This window comes from Lygodium microphyllum, chromosome 23 (genome assembly GCF_053477565.2).
Source record: "Lygodium microphyllum isolate KBCC chromosome 23, Lygodium_microphyllum_v1.1.10, whole genome shotgun sequence".
NCBI classification, from domain to species: Eukaryota; Viridiplantae; Streptophyta; class Polypodiopsida; order Schizaeales; family Lygodiaceae; genus Lygodium; species Lygodium microphyllum.
Window position 1 is genome coordinate 123,717,799 of NC_141157.1, and position 16,965 is coordinate 123,734,763.

The 16,965-nt window shown below is 44.2% G+C and overlaps 2 pseudogenes; both read right to left on the reverse strand.

Moving 5' to 3' along the window:
* Positions 1-12,238: 12,238 nt before the first annotated feature.
* LOC148016701 (signal recognition particle RNA) lies at positions 12,239-12,463 on the reverse strand (annotated as a pseudogene).
* A 759-nt stretch (positions 12,464-13,222) lies between these two features.
* Positions 13,223-13,448, reverse strand: LOC148016702 (signal recognition particle RNA; annotated as a pseudogene).
* Positions 13,449-16,965: the final 3,517 nt, after the last annotated feature.

Consider the following 16,965-nt stretch of genomic DNA (forward strand, 5'->3'; position numbering starts at 1 on the left):
TAGATTCTTCTTGTGCCGAGGAGCACACTTCCTCAATGGTCGCCATGAATAATTCCAGCTCTGCTTTAGCCGTATTGGCTGTCTCTTTCCCTTTACTTTTAAGGGTACCATTCTTTTCATCTGCCTTCTTGACACGACAATCTGCAATTGCATGTCATTTCTTCTTGCAGTAGAAGAACTCTCCTTGAAACTTCTTCTTTTCGCCCTTCTTCTTTTTGTCACCATCATTTTTGGTGGAGGAACCACCTTTGCCTTTTGCATTGGCAGAGAATGCAGCATCTCCATTGTTGCTTCCTTCTCGGGCTTTCAGCCTCAACTCCTCCTCCATTAATAATGCACAAAACTCCTCAAAAGTCAAAGCTTGAGGTCTCACCTGAGTATTAAGGGCAGTTACTAGTCCATCAAACTTTTGTGGACAAATCTGAAGACACCTCCGAGCTAGCTCTTCTCTAGTCTTTTGTATCCCATTGCCAGCCATCTGGTCGCGCAGATTCGTAATCCGAGTGATGAATGCTTCAACCGTCTCTCCTTCAGCAAACTTCTCCGCTGCTAGTTGATTCTCCAAGTTTTGAATCCTTGTTTGGTTTCATGTTTCATACTAACTCCTTAGCACATTCCAAGCCTCTGATGCTTTGGTTGTATGCTGAATCAAAGTCAGAACACTGTCAGAACAGCTTGTAACTAAGGCACACAATGCATCTGCATTCCTTCATTTTCAAGCTCGTAGAAGATCTGCATTTGGAGGAATCATCACACTAGGATTTGATGGGTCGGGGGTAGGCTGTGGTTCTGCGTCAGTCCCCAGCACAGTCTCCAGAAGCTCATAAGAATCAAGGATAGCTGTAATTTTGAACTTCCACAAGGTGTAGTTTGTACCATCTAACTTGCCTTCGTTGAAGGTTGGTGGACGAATCCTCAGTGTTTGAATAGCCGATACAGCAACACCACCTCCTGCACCGCTTCCTGATGCACCAGAACCGCTTCCGGAAGTCGGCATAGTTTCTCTTTGCTGTTGAAGCCTTTGCCTCTTGCACACTCTCCAATCTCTAGAGCCCCTTGGGCTCTGATACCATGTAAAATATTACACGGCGCCGCAAACAGAATCTGAGAAAGAGATAGAGAGTACACAACAGATAAGAGGAGAATCAGTAAATTCTTTAACTCCAAACAACTGATACAAAGATGGCTATATCCACCCGTGCACTTCCACTATGTGAAGCTTAGATGGCGATCTAGACAGAAGATAGGTGAAGAGCTTAAGGCTAGCTGGAACAATAACTCTGACTGGGTGAAAGATGAATAATAGATGGCTGTGAAGGGGTTTAGCTTTTATAGCCCGCGAAGGCTGTTAGGTCGGCCTGACCGACTTGCCATATGAGCCCCACTAGTCGGCCAGGGAATATTCCCTTTACCATTGGGCCAGGGGCGCTGCCCCCAGACCCCCGCTAGGGGGTCCGCTGTGGCCCCTGGACCCCACAATAGGGGCCCCTTTTAACTCCCTTACCCCGCAACTCGATGCAATGCACCTCGAGTTGCTACCAGCTTAACCACTCCGTCTAACCCAAAGATTAGACCCACAACGGTCACCTTTTTGCCATCCGGTCACATAGACCTCATCTGATATACAAGTCAGGACTCAACCAACGTCCGGGCTCACATTTGGCTTCTCCTCACAACTTTGAGCACCATGGATCATTGGTAGCACCTAATGAGGGTGGGGCATTGATCATATCTAACAAGCCTAGACCGAGTCTTACTCCTGGAGGTAGTGGAAAGGATCATTCATTTGGGCAATACTCTAGCGAACCGAGGGGTCAAGGAGCGAAGCATTGTAATCACACAATGGAGGTGGGAACCCATAGACTACTAGTAGGATAAGGTCTATTAGGTTCCCAAAGCTTTCCGAGGTTACGAGCCACAACAAAAGTAGTGGAGGAGGATCTAGGACACCAATTTTGATGCATGGATGGCCTTCTGTGGCACGCTACAGGAAGAACACAATGATCCTATCTACATGCCCTATCCTCGCAAACACGAAGTGGATTATGATAGGGGGTGCATGGTAGGTACGACTTCCCGAAGATCTACAATGTCAATGCAACAACTCCTGAGGAATGCATGATCTTTAAAGCAAGGGACTTGCACCCACCCATCAACCACTTCCTCAAGGATTTCTCTTCCTACCTGGACCCAACCTTCATAACTACTTGCAATTACATTAGGACCATTAGGTTCTTACTTAAACAAAAGCCAACAGCTAAGGAGGCCCACCTTTCCCCACTCTTTTTTCACATTAACCTAGGAATAGATAGCTGCGTTATGGCTAGGCTCATGATGAGGGCAACCCTGCTTCCCTCGTTTTGTATGAGGATTCTTGAAGATATGAGCGATAGCCACTTTACGAGGTGTAATCATCCTTTCTTGTCAACCACACCTCTTAATGCAAAGGCTAACATCAAGGAATACATGTAGAGCCACACCTTTTTGATTAAGTCCCTAAGACCACCTCGCGAATCATCCGAGGAAGATTAGGGTGGAGCCTAAGAGCACCTCTTGCATCCAAATGCCATCTATACTCATCTACGTCCAAAAAAAAAAAGTTAGAAACACTAAACCCCCCAAAAGCACCTTGAGCGCCACAATCACTCCATCTAGGGTTTCCATGCCTAGCCTCAGCCCCCACGACACATGCTTAGGGCACATCAAGGGTAGAGCATACCTAGCAAGATAAATCTTGCCTATGGTTAGACCTTTCACCCTAAGCCCCCTGCACCGCACCTCCCTTAGGCACAAATTGGGTCCTCAAGTGTGGGACACCACTGAGGGCACCCAACTCCCAGTTCCACAAACACGGGCACCACGCACTCAACGATAAGGCACAAACACCCCCAAGTAGTGCACCTTCTTTTCTTTCCAGATACAAACAATGACCCCGACCAGAGGCCCCATCGTCCATGCAATGCACTCCCTATTTTATGTTACATGTCACCATTCAGGCACAACAAAGCAAGGAGCGAATGCAACAACCCTAGTCAAAAAGTGAATGAAGAAGCTCGTTTGGAGCAACACAGGAGAAGGCAGCCAACACTGAGGACCACATGACGGATCTGTCCAACTATATCTTCAATTTTAAAGATGGATTCGCACATCTGCCTCTCTCCATGCACGAATTCGTCCAACCTTATCTTCAAATTCAAAGGCATGAATCCCTCTAACATACCTTCCAACAAGGCTCGTATCCAAACTCAAAACATCACCTGGCTACCCCAGCCACACCATCCGACTCACCACCTAGTAGTGCCATGGGGCTGGCACTCGGCCTGGCACTCAACTAGGAAGGGGGTAATGTTTACTGCAAAGTGAAGGAAGCTGAAAATGAGGCATCAACAGGAAAATCACAAGGTGGAAAAAAGGAAAGGGTGCCCTACAAGAGAGTGGGCCGCTCAAGAGAAATCTAAAAGCATGGAAACAACCACCAGGAGTACAAGACGCAACCATGGAAGCCACAAAGCAAGAAGGCGCACCTTTAAATATGAAGGCATAGCCAAAACCTCTGTAAAAGAGCGCCGGCGGGCTCTCACTCGTGCAAATTAGGTAGATAAGCGTTAGGAAAGAAGCTAGGAAGATAGGAGAACAATGAATAAAAAGGGACTAGGATATGGCCGGCTATGTAAAAAGGGGATGACCGCCCAAGGGAAAGAGGGTTCTGTATATAAGGTTCAAAAAGTGAATGAGAGCTCATTTTTTGGTGCATGGCAAAGTGGACTCTTCTTCTTCCTCTCTTCTTCTATTCTCTTCTTGCTTCTTGCTTCTTGCGTGTGGTTGCTTGAGGTAGGGAGTGTGAGTGAGTGAAGGAGTGAGTGTGTGAGAGTGAGTGTGTGAGAGTGAGGGATCTTGGAGGTGAAGCTCTCTACCATCTCCTCTCTTCTTCTTCTCTTCTTTTCTCTCGTCTCAGACGTGGCTATGGAGGATGGAGCTTGGAGGAAGAGGCTTGAGGATGCTTGAGATTGCATCACGAATCATGGAGCTATCAGAGTGCTTGAGGGAGGAAGAAACTCAATCGGGCACCAAGGTAAGCTCATTACACTCGTAGAGAGGGATAACACGTCAGCTATGTGAGATCTTTGAACTCGCATCCATTCTCCATCCTTCTCCCTTTCCATAATACTCTATCATTTTATCTTCTTGTTGAACTCCTTTGGGGTAGAGGTAGTACTCTTCTCCTTCTAGGGGGTAGTCAACATAGGGGTAATCTCCTTTTAGCAGGTGGAAGTAGATCGGGTATTCTTCAGAAAAGTAGCATCCATCTTCTTCTGGGTAGTAATCACTAGGTTATTGATCTTCATGATAGTCTTCCCTATAGTAGCCTTTCGGGTAGTAGCAATTGGCTCCTAATTGTCAGTACACTTCCTTTTCTTCTTCATTTAACTAGAAATGTTTTTTTTCTATCACCTGCTTCTTTTCTTAGCTTTTCTTGGCATTTCTATTCTTATTTGGATTGCTTCAATCCATTCTTCAACACTTGGAATTTTCAAGTATGATTCAGTCTGCTCATTGGCTTCTTTAGATCCAAAAGTAATCTCCCAATCCCACCTCAACATAATTTCTCCTTGTAGCTCCATATCAAGGTCTCGGGCAACCTTGATTTGCCATAGCATGGCTCTTTAACACACCATGATCAATTGGTAGTCAACCTCCTCTAGGTCCTCATCTAGCTCTTCAGTTCTCTCTTCCAAGCTGCATTATGCATCTGTTCCTTTCTAAGCCTTCTCCAAGTTCTTGATTATTCATATTTTCTCCATCTATTTGAGCTGCAACTCCTTCTTGTATGTGGTCTTGATCCATTGACATAGCTTGTCATCCTGTTCAAAAACAATGTCCTTCCATAGTTTGAGCTCTCTGCAAGTCATTTTGATTGGTATGCAGTGTGTCCTTATCACACCAGGGCTCCTTCTCAACTTTGGTTGTTGCACATCAAGTTCACTTTTATTTTCAGCAAGTATCACACCCAGGGGGGCATTGGGACGTGGGGTGTCGCACCATGTTGTGTCGTGTTGTGTTCTGTCACATCATGTCATGTTGGTGTTTTCGGGTCACAATGCATTGGGATCCTATCCACAATCCTGAGCCTCCTTCCCTATTGAGCTAGTATGCTCCATGCTAGAGTTGCTCTTATACCATGTGTTACGGACCTTCATGGGATTTCAAGTCATAACCTATCATGAGGCATAGAAATGGCATAGTGGAAAGATACACAAGTTATATCAATGAATCTTTGCATTCATGATATCGAAAGATACCACATTGAGGCATACCTCAGGACTACACCCTTGTGACACTGCACATTTGAGGGCCCACCACTAAGCCTAGGGAATCATATGTAGAAGCACAACCCAAGCAAAGCTTGATTGAGTACTACCCCCTATATATGTGCATCGGTATGCATCCCCCTGGTATACCTACAGAGCCCTTACCCTTACACCCCCTCTTTTCGTTTTTGTAAGTATGAATAAAGTTAGAAATTTATACTAATTCCATTAATATTTTCTTCCTTCTAAAGCTAACTAATAAACAAAAATTCCTCCTCATATAATAAAATAGTTAACGAAAAGAGTCCCCTATTACTAAATCTTTGTCTTAAGACAAAGCCTCCCCTTGGAAACTATTTAAAGGAAGCCCCCTCCCCCCCCCTCTTCGCAATTACAACTCATGATATGAGGAGGAGACACACACACACACACACACAGCATGAGTGAGTCATGCAGAGGTGAGGAAAATTCTACGTGAAGAAGATACCACCCATTCATGCACTCGCATCCTACCTTCAAAACCCTTCATTTTCATCACTTTTCCCTATCCACTATGGTTGTTGGGATAAAGGGCAAAGGGCACTGCCCATGTCCCCTGCCCATAAGGGCCAGGTTGTACATAGTACATATATCTATCTAAAATCATTTTTGAAGTATACTCTTCAATACCACAAATCATGTGTCTCTATCTCTTCCCTCTCTCAACATGTATCTCTACACAGAAGCTCCATTGCAACTAACTCAACAAAGGGGTATCAGAGCTTGGTTCAGGCAATCAGGAGCTTGGCATTTCTTCAGATGCAAGAGCTTGAAGTTGAAGAAGAGTTCATTGTGAAGAGTTTGCAAGGAGGAAAACAAGGTTGGAAGCTTCTTCTTGAAGCTTGAAGCTTCCTTCTTCATTTGAGCTTGTTGGTAACCATCATTGGCCACTTATTAGGGACCCTTCCCATCATCCACAACACTTGGACCAACATTCCAATCTCTTCATGGATGAAGGCATCTGGTTTTTTGCATGCTCATGACCTTCAGCAAAGCTGCTCCTCTTCTTTTGGCATCATGGTTGTGCTCCAGACTTTGCATCTAATGCTTGGCACTGAGCAGAAGTGTAGTATTACACTTGGGGTTGATATACATTCAATGTAATAAACAGGGTAGCAACTATTTCTTGAGTGAATAATGCTTATGATTCACTTATGTGATGATCTGATGTCCATTAGGTGCTACATGACTTGGAGATGTTATGTCCATGATTAGAGCCATCATTTTGCTTGGTTTTGACAGAGATTTAATTGTTGGAATAATAGGGTTGAATGACATTTTGACTACGTATGCATTATGTCTTGCTTCCAGACTTGGTCTCGAACATTCTAAACCAAGTATTCATGCTTATGGTTGATGTTACATACTTGGATTTGATTCTGCAGAATGCATTTGACCAGCGATTAAAGTTCATTTTTGGATCAACTTTACCTACAAGACTACTACTGTACATTCAAGACAGTTTTCTGCATATTCAGGACAGCATACCTCACTGTCAGGAATTTTGATATGTTTCTATGCAAGAACATTATGGTGATGTTTTGAGAAGCTTTGCATGATCTTTAGAGCTCAATCTCAATCAGTTTGAGAGGTTGATAAGTAGTAGCACCTCAAATCTAGTAATATATGCACTAGATCCCATGGATTTTTCACTACATTTACAACACCTTATCACATAAGTATGACCAATCAATGAGGATAGAGCACATAAGGAGACCCATGAAAGAAATATTAGCAGACATGGAAACTTAAAGAAGGATAGGTAGAGGCCTCTTGCAATAATTGGCCAAGGACCTAAGCCTGAAGAAGAGCTAAGGGTGTTGAACTTTGACAAGAAAATCTTACCACCCTTAGAAGTCCTAATCAAGTGAAATGAAATAGCACTACTCTTGTTGCTTCAATCTTAAACTAACTAGGATGAAGGGCTAGTCATGAATTCCAATTGTCACAAGACACATGTAGACAGCAAGGGATGACCCATATAGTTTTGATGAATAATTTTAGGTTTTTGAGGCTTATTGTTAATCGAATTTTGAAAGGACCAATTTTTTTGAAAAAATCGATTATTAGGAAGATAAGATGCAAGTTCTAAAAACTACCCAAGGGACGGATAAAGTTTTAACTCCAATGAGATTGTTTTAGGAAACATTGCACCAAATGGATCTACAATTAGGTCATCCCCCTAAAAATAGTAGCGTTTAGGCTTAATAAAGTTGACCTTACTTTTACACTCTACCACCTACAAATTTGTTAGAAGGGTTGCAGATCCATTTTTACCTATATACAATATTTATGACATCCATCCCACTTGTACTCCAATTTTCAAGGAAACAGTTCACATCATACATCTAGTATATGAATTGTCCCTTCACAAAAGCTTACTTCTTGGTATGCAAATCATGAAGTGCTTTCATTTGCTTCTTCTTCCCCACTGGTTGATGCAATATCACTTGCAATCTAATCTCAACCAATTGTACTAAAGAAGTTACTTGTTGGTACTCTCAACTTGCCCATTGTTGTGCTTGATGTTCAAAGCCTCTGTCAATGTCTTTATTTAGAAAGTGAGTTCCACAAACATAGACTAGCTTTTTAAAGGACCAAATTGACATATAATTTTGTCTAAGATACAACTTGCCATTTCCTTATCATTATCCTTCACAATTTCATGGGCTTCAAACCACTTTGTAAAGTATGTGTTGCAACAATAATTTATAGCTTATGCGATGTTGATGAAGGATGCACAAGTCCAACAAAATCAATACCTAATCTTGTTAAAAGGTAACATCAATACCTAATAAACCTATGATGGTACAAGATTGATGAGATGAAACTATGGACCTCCCTGGGAGTGGTGGGTCGATGGTTCATGGCTCGGATAACAACTACCTTTTCACGATTGGTAGCAATGACAAGTGCACTCAAAAAATGGCCCAAGAGTAAACTATAAGCACCCCAAGTACACATTCCTATGGATTTAGAGCAATATAGTGCTCTCAATAATACCAAAATCTTTTACCGAATACAACAAGCTATTGATTACCCACATCATCTATGTATACATCGAGATCCTCAAGTGAAATATCACCGAAGGACTTATTGACTGTCCTCTTGGGACATTGCATAAACCAAATGCCATCACGTGGTCTGTAAAAGTACCAAAAGCTATGATAAATGTTGTTTTTGACTTCTTTTCTTTGGTTATGGCTTTTTGATTATACCTAGAAAAATACTCCACATATCTTACCCCTAATTGATCAAAAATCTTATCAATGAAAGGCAAGGCACAGTAATCCTCGACTATTTGCTTATTCAATTCTTTAAAGTCCGTATATAAATGAATTTGACTATTCTTCTTTATCCTTATCACCACCACTTAGCACCATTTTGTATGCTCTATAGGAAAGACTAGTCCAGCTTACTTCCCTGTTTCAGGAGGATTGCGTCCACAGAAATAGTAGGGGGGATCCCCTTTAAGTTGTTGTAGCTCCATGTGAAGACATTCCCTTTAAGTAGGATTGTTTGTGTCCACAGACATCATTTAGAGTTGCAAGTTCGAGCTCCACTACATAAGTATAGTATAATAGATCTAGTCTTTGGCCCAAGTAGGCTTATTTAAACTGACTTCATACACATCATGTGTGGTGGAACCCTCATCAAATTCACGTGAACTTGAGGGTTCATCAACCAAGGCTCCTTCAAGATTCTCCCGCTCTATTGTAGAAGGTGAATCTCCTTCATTCAACAGATGCATAGCTAGGGTAAGCATAAAAAATAGCTCTTTCTAGACCACATCAAAAAATCAAGCGACCAGCTAAAAGATCGACCACGTAATTAGCCATTTGTGTACATAGCCAGCCCAAACTCCTTGCCTTGTATAGCTCCGAAAAAAGGGCTTCCAACTGTCACTTTTCATCGTGGATGTGCTAGATCTAGGTGATGGTCCAGCACTTTTTGGGTCCAAAACTTTGGATGCCAATGTGTCGCGATAGCTCACCCGTAGGTCCACATAGGTTGCATATTTTCGGATGTATGTGGGATAGTTACACCCCATGACAGTCAACCGTGGTGGTTGGTCGTGTATCCATGTTGTGGGAGCCGAGTTTTGTTGTGAGCACCATCTTTTGACGCAGACATCGCACTCTTCTCTGTATTCTTAGTTTACAGTGAAAAAGCCGCTTTCCCAATGAGACGAGCCATGCATTCCGCTCTTATTTGTCTTTCATATATTTGCGATGTTGGCGGCTGGATGATTGCACATGGCTATGCACTAGTTCAAGGGGCGATTTTTTCGCCGAACATGTCAGGAGGAAGAGGAAAAAAGCTCCCTCGAATGGGAGCATGCTGAAGTTTTGAAGAAGGTCTGAGTGTCTCCATGGGGATAAAGCGAGGTGGGTTGTGTAACCATGTTGCGGTCACGCGGTGGCACTACCACTACCATAGCATCTTTCTTTTGACACCACCTTTGTATCCCCATTTCCGTACGGCTCCATGGAGCGGTGTACGACTCGAAAGGCGAGAAGCGAAGTTCTCTGAGGCCCGTGTAGAGTTGTTGCTCGTTTGTATGCTTTCATGTAGACCGGATCCAATGGCGTGGATGTTTCCTATACAAAAGGGAGCCGGCATTGGTATGATGATGGGGCTTTACTCGATTTCGGTTACATTGAAGGGTGGCTTTTCTTGCCAAGTCCCATGAAGAATGGGTGTTGGTGTTGGAAAACGCGCATGGGGTGGGAGTGCCTCTCTCTTGTGCCAAGAAATGTGGTGCTGGCAAGTAGATAGCAGGCTCCGAGCGAATAGCTAACCTGGTTGCATGAGTGTAGTGCTTTGTAGCTTGAGGTGGTATGTGCGTGCGCGGGCAGTGCCGGTGCTCGAGCACGTGGAATAGTAGCCCTCGAGGGGGCACTCCACTGTCTGGAGCGAGGGGTAGCATTGCTCCGTTTCTGGCCTCATGCGGTCGAGCACGTGGAATAGTAGCCCTCGAGGGGGCAACCAAAATAAATTGGGGGAAGGCTGCGCCTTAGTTAGTACGCGCGTGTGAGAAGGTACGTACGTAAAATGAATAAAAGATCGAGGGTTTGTCACCGGGGACTGAGAGGAGGCCGACGGTCGGCCTGCAGACAAGGTGGCGTTGTCCCTCCACTGTCTGGAGCGAGGGGTAGCATTGCTCCGTTTCCAACCTCATGCGGTCGAGCACGTGGAATAGTAGCCCTCGAGGGGGCACCCAAAATAAATTGGGGGAAGTAGCCCTCGAGGGGGCACTCCACTGTCTGGAGCGAGGGGTAGCATTGCTCCGTTTCCGGCCTCATGCGGTCGAGCACGTGGAATAGTAGCCCTCGAGGGGGCAACCAAAATAAGTTGGGGGAAGGCTGCGCCTTAGTTAGTACACGCTTGTGAGAACGTACGTACGTAAAATGAATAAAAGATCGAGGGTTTGTCACCGGGGACTGAGAGGAGGCCGACGGTCGGCCTACAGACAAGGTGGCGTTGTCCCTCCACTGTCTGGAGCAAGGGGTAGCATTGCTCCGTTTCTGGCCTCATGCGGTCTCCCCTACTTCGAGGATGGAGAGTTACCAGACCTCCGGGCGACAACGATCTCGTCCACTCGTGACTTGAAGATGGGCGCCGCTGCAAAGGCAGCGAATCAGCCCCACATCTCAGTGCACGTGGAATAGTAGCCCTCGAGGGGGCAACCAAAATAAATTGGGGGAAGGCTGCGCCTTAGTTAGTATGCGCGTGTGAGAACGTACGTACGTAAAATGAATAAAAGATCGGGTTTGTCACCGGGGACTGAGAGGAGGCCGACGGTCGGCCTGCAGACAAGGTGGCGTTGTCCCTCCACTGTCTGGAGCGAGGGGTAGCGTTGCTCCGTTTCCCAATGAGACGAGCCCCGCATTCCGCTCTTATTTGTCTTTCATATATTTGCGATGTTGACGGCTAGATGATTGCACATGGCTATGCACTAGTTCAAGGGGCGATTTTTTCGCCGAACATGTCAGGAGGAAGAGGAAAAAAGCTCCCTCGAATGGGAGCATGCTGAAGTTTTGAAGAAGGTCTGAGTGTCTCCATGGGGATAAAGCGAGGTGGGTTGTGTAACCATGTTGCGGTCACGCGGTGGCACTACCACTGCCATAGCATCTTTCTTTTGACATCACCTTCGTATCCCCATTTCCGTACGGCTCCATGGAGCGGTGTACGACTCGAAAGGCGAGAAGCGAAGTTCTCTGAGGCCCGTGTAGAGTTGTTGCTCGTTTGTATGCTTTCATATAGACCGGATCCAATGGCGTGGATGTTTCCTATACAAAAGGGAGCGGGCATTGGTATGATGATGGGGCTTTACTCGATTTCGGTTACATTGAAGGGTGGCTTTTCTTGCCAAGTCCCATGAAGAATGGGTGTTGGTGTTGGAAAACGTGCATGGGGTGGGAGTGCCTCTCTCTTGTGCCAAGAAATGTGGTGCTGGCAAGTAGATAGCAGGCTCCGAGCGAATAGCTAACCTGGTTGCACGAGTGTAGTGCTTTGTAGCTTGTGGTGGTATGTGCGTGCGCGGGCAGTGCTGGTGCTTGAGCACGTGGAATAGTAGCCCTCGAGGGGGCAACCAAAATAAATTGGGGAAAGGCTACGCCCTAGTTAGTACGCGCGTGTGAGAACGTACGTACGTAAAATGAATAAAAGATCGGGTTTGTCACCGGGGAGACTGAGAGGAGGCCGACGGTCGGCCGCTGGTGCTCGAGCACGTGGAATAGTAGCCCTCGAGGGGGCAACCAAAATAAATTGGGGGAAGGCTGTGCCTTAGTTAGTACGCGCGTGTGAGAACGTACGTACGTAAAATGAATAAAAGATTGGGTTTGTCACCGGGGACTGAGAGGAGGCCGACGGTCGGCCTGCAGACAAGGTGGCGTTGTCCCTCCACTGTCTGGAGCGAGGGGTAGCATTGCTCCGTTTCCGGCCTCACGCGGTCTCCCCTACTTCGAGGACGGAGAGTTGCCAGACCTCCGGGCGGCAATGATCTCGTCCACTCGCGACTTGGAGATGGGCGCCGCTGCAAAGGCAGCGAATCAGCCCCACATCTCGTCCACTCGCGACTTGGAGATGGGCGCCGCTGCAAAGGCAGCGAATCAGCCCCACAGCAAATCAGCCCCTTCGTATCCCCATTTCCGTACGGCTCCATGGAGCGGTGTACGACTCGAAAGGCGAGAAGCGAAGTTCTCTGAGGCCCGTGTAGAGTTGTTGCTCGTTTGTATGCTTTCATGTAGACCGGATCCAATGGCGTGGATGTTTCCTATACAAAAGGGAGCGGGCATTGGTATGATGATGGGGCTTTACTCGATTTCGGTTACATTGAAGGGTGGCTTTTCTTGCCAAGTCCCATGAAGAATGGGTGTTGGTGTTGGAAAACGCGCATGGGGTGGGAGTGCCTCTCTCTTGTGCCAAGAAATGTGGTGCTGGCAAGTAGATAGCAGGCTCCGAGCGAATAGCTAACCTGGTTGCACGAGTGTAGTGCTTTGTAACTTGTGGTGGTATGTGCGTGCGCGGGCAGTGCCGGTGCTCGAGCACGTGGAATAGTAGCCCTCGAGGGGGCAACCAAAATAAATTGGGGGAAGGCTGCACCTTAGTTAGTACGCGCGTGTGAGAACGTACGTACGTAAAATGAATAAAAGATCGGGTTTGTCACCGGGGACTGAGAGGAGGCCGACGGTCGGCCGCCGGTGCTCGAGCACGTGGAATAGTAGCCCTCGAGGGGGCAACCAAAATAAATTGGGGGAAGGTTGCGCCTTAGTTAGTACACGCGTGTGAGAACGTACGTACGTAAAATGAATAAAAGATCGGGTTTGTCACCAGGGACTGAGAGCAGGCCAACGGTCGGCCTGCAGACAAGGTGGCGTTGTCCCTCCACTTTCTGGAGCGAGGGGTAGCATTGCTCCGTTTCCGGCCTCACGCGGTCTCCCCTACTTCGAGGACGGAGAGTTGCCAGACCTCCGGGCGGCAACGATCTCGTCCACTCGCGACTTGGAGATGGCGCCGCTGCAAAGGCAGCAAATCAGCCCCACATCTCAGTGCACGTGACCGGTGGCATCCACACAACTGTATACTCCCAGGAACGAAAGATGCATAGTGCCCATGCTGCTTGCCCTTTGCCTTCATATCTCCCTGCTTTTTGTAACAATCCTTTGCAATGTATCCATATCTGCCATAGTAATGGTAATCCTTATCTCTGTTTGACTGATCATTTGACTGCCACGCTAGCTAGAGTAAAGAATAGTGTCTCTGCTTTGAGACGTACTAGAACCTATATTCATCACAAGCTTAACTTCCTCATGCACTAGCAAAGCAATTAGCTCATCCCAATCAGGGGATTCAGCCCTCATAGAAATAGACGTATCAAATGCTTTATACTCTTTACCAAGTCCATTTAATGTCACTAAAATCATATCATCCTCAGACATTGAAGATCCAATGGTGGCAAGCTGATCCGCTATGTTCTTGATCTCTGTAGTGTAGGCCTAAATGCTTTTGCCATTCCTAGACATGTTATTGAACTATTGCTTTAGCTGAATCTTTCTTGCATGTGTTACATTTCCATAATGCTTCATGAGTATGTCCCATGCATCCTTTGGGGAACTGCATCTAGTAATCTATATAGCCATATCATCTGATATACATAAGGAAAACCAATGTAACACCTTGCATGCTCTCTCAGTCCATAGCTTATGAGCCCTTTTCTGATCATTTGTCGGATTCCTTTCATGTATTTCAGGTTCAGCCTCATCACCTGTACATAGGTCCCAATAGCCTCTGCCAACCAAAAAATTCTTCATACGGAACTTCCATAAAGTAAAATTTTTGTTGTCCAGCTTTTCTCCCTCAATTTGAGTGATATTGTTAGTGCCTTGAGCATTTGCCATAGTTGCAACTTAGGTATTCAGTGATGTATACAACCTGTAAGTATCTGACTCCTTTTCCTATAGTTCAGGACCAGTTTCGTGCCATTTAGGACAGTTTTTTGGAATTCAAGACAATTTTCTTGACAACCTGCTTGCTATAAACTGTATTCCAACAATGAAAAAACACAATCAGTTGAGCATAAACCAAGCTCAAATCAGTTCAAAACATTCTATGGTAGTGGCAAAACATCCTAGCAACAAACTATGTCCATACAAGTATCAATGTTTGTACTGTATGCAAGTAGTAGTACCAAATATATCTAGCTCACTGCTATAACCAACAATATTTTCTCTGTTAAAACAAGAGTATTCAGACCTCAAAATAGCCACAAAACATCTCATTCAGTTGCCACTCTATGCAGGAGTTGATACATGTCCAACCGGTCAGAATATATTTCATGTATGTCAAGTGAAGATAATAGGTATCCGTCCTGCAGACAATAAACAGTCAATACCCTGGTATAACCAGCAACAAATCAGTCCAAAATTTGGACTTTCAGCACTCACAATATCCCAAAAAGCATCTACCACTCAAGTGGTATGATCTAAGCATTTGTCAATAGCAAATATTGTTTCTAAATTCAGGACAGCAACCAGTTCACTATTTCCAGCCTGCAAATAAGCTCCAAAACTGAGCATTTAACACTCCAATATCATGCTCAAATGCATGATAATAAGGGCATATACATTGTTAGGATGAAAGCCACCAGTGCCCTAGAATCACCTGCGCTTACTGCAGTAAACAGTTAGTCTGCACAGATCTGTGCTGAATATCTCAAAATCTGTGAGGAATTTGAAAAACTTTCTTCTGCAAAGAGTTGTAGACCACATCAAAACAGTCTACAATGATGGGCTGTTTCTCCAAAAGCTATTTCTGTAGCAAGATATAGCTTGTGCAAAAAAATGGGTTGCAAACACAATCTCCTTTGATGACATTTTCTTCATATCTAATGTCTTGATGTCAAATGGCCACTGCCAAGCCTTCAAACTTCAGGCATTCAAGCTTTGATACCATGTTGGAAGAGAGGGAGAGAGATAGAGTGGAGCAAAAGATGAGCCTCAACCAATAACATGGAGCAAAAGATGTACAACCAATAACATGGGATGTTATAAGTCTCTTCCAGCCATGACAAAAGTTGAAAGTAAATACATATGTCATGTAAAAAGGGTGCCGAAAACTTATGACATGATGACTGAACGTGAAGATATTTCTGGTATGTTTTTTGGACTGATTACTACTGACACAGTGGCTGAAATATATGCAGCTACTCATGCAAAAAATCAGGTTGAAAATCAGCCCCAAGAAAGACACCAAGGAAAAGGGGTTTCTATTGCAAGAAAATCTATCTTGTAACATCAACAAGCTTTTATTTCATCCTTTAGAGAACCACAACAAGGAAAAGAACAAATCTTCATGCAACATCATAGTAGATATCTCCCATGGATTTAATAGAATCAACCATAATCTTCACCATCGTCATAGAATCCATCAATAGAACAAGAAACACAAAAGAAAGATATCACTTTTGAATGGAAATAATCACATAGTATTCATCTTCATTGTCTTCATAGTTCTCTCTCTCAATCTCTCATAGATAGATACATTATTTTTGATAGAATTGACTATATCCGACTCTCTCTCTCTCCCTCCCTCTCTCTCTCTCTCTCTCTCTCTCTCTCTCTCTCCGTCAATCAATAGTACATCATCTCTTCTCTACAATACTTCATAATCACTCATAATAATCCTTCTTAGGTCGTGGATGCACCTCCCAAGAGGCATGGGAGGTATGAAAGGGCTCCAGAGCCACTATAGTGTCTCTTCATAGCTCACTACTGTCTTTGTTACTTTAGTCTGCTCTTCAGTCCTCAATAGCTGCTTCTTCCATGAAAACTTTCCCAAAGTCACAAATATATTCTACATAACACTTATAGAAGATCTACATAACAGAACAGAACAGAAACAGAGCAGAGACAAAAGCTCTACAAAGGGCTACAGAAGGTCATCAGAGAACATCAGAATCTCATAACACATACTAAAACTATTTCAAACTATCAAAAACTATTCAATAAGCTTTCAAAATATTTCAACATTCATCAATCATCAATCCATGCTTCATACAAAAGAAAATCAGAACAAAATAGAAACTAAATAGAAGGTATCAGAACCAATCAAAACCAGAACCTATCAGAACATCACAAATATTCATATTTCTACTGAGAATCATCATGATCTTCCAAAACATGATCAATATAATCCAAAACACTCTCAAAAATTTTCAAAACAACCAATCGTCACTCAAAATCCATAAAAAATCAACCATTTAGACCTAAAAAACAACAAGAATCAATCAAAAATTCAGTCTTTTTCCACTCTCAACAGTCAGGTTTAGAACAGTTGGTAATCATGCCCAAGAGTGGAAGACAATCAGTTTCTACCACTACGAAAGCACCTATCTATAAAGTATTCATGATCACACTTTAATGTTGTTACAACTCCCCACAATTCCATTTTTACTTGTGCATATCTGTTTTGACATTCATTGAGAACCTTTACTCCAAAACGAATTGCATACCTATTACCTTCCAGATCTTCTTGGCCAACAACCTATCCTATCCCAATGGGACTTGTATCCATAGTAAGGATGATGGGTTGACCATTTGAATAATCAGCCCTT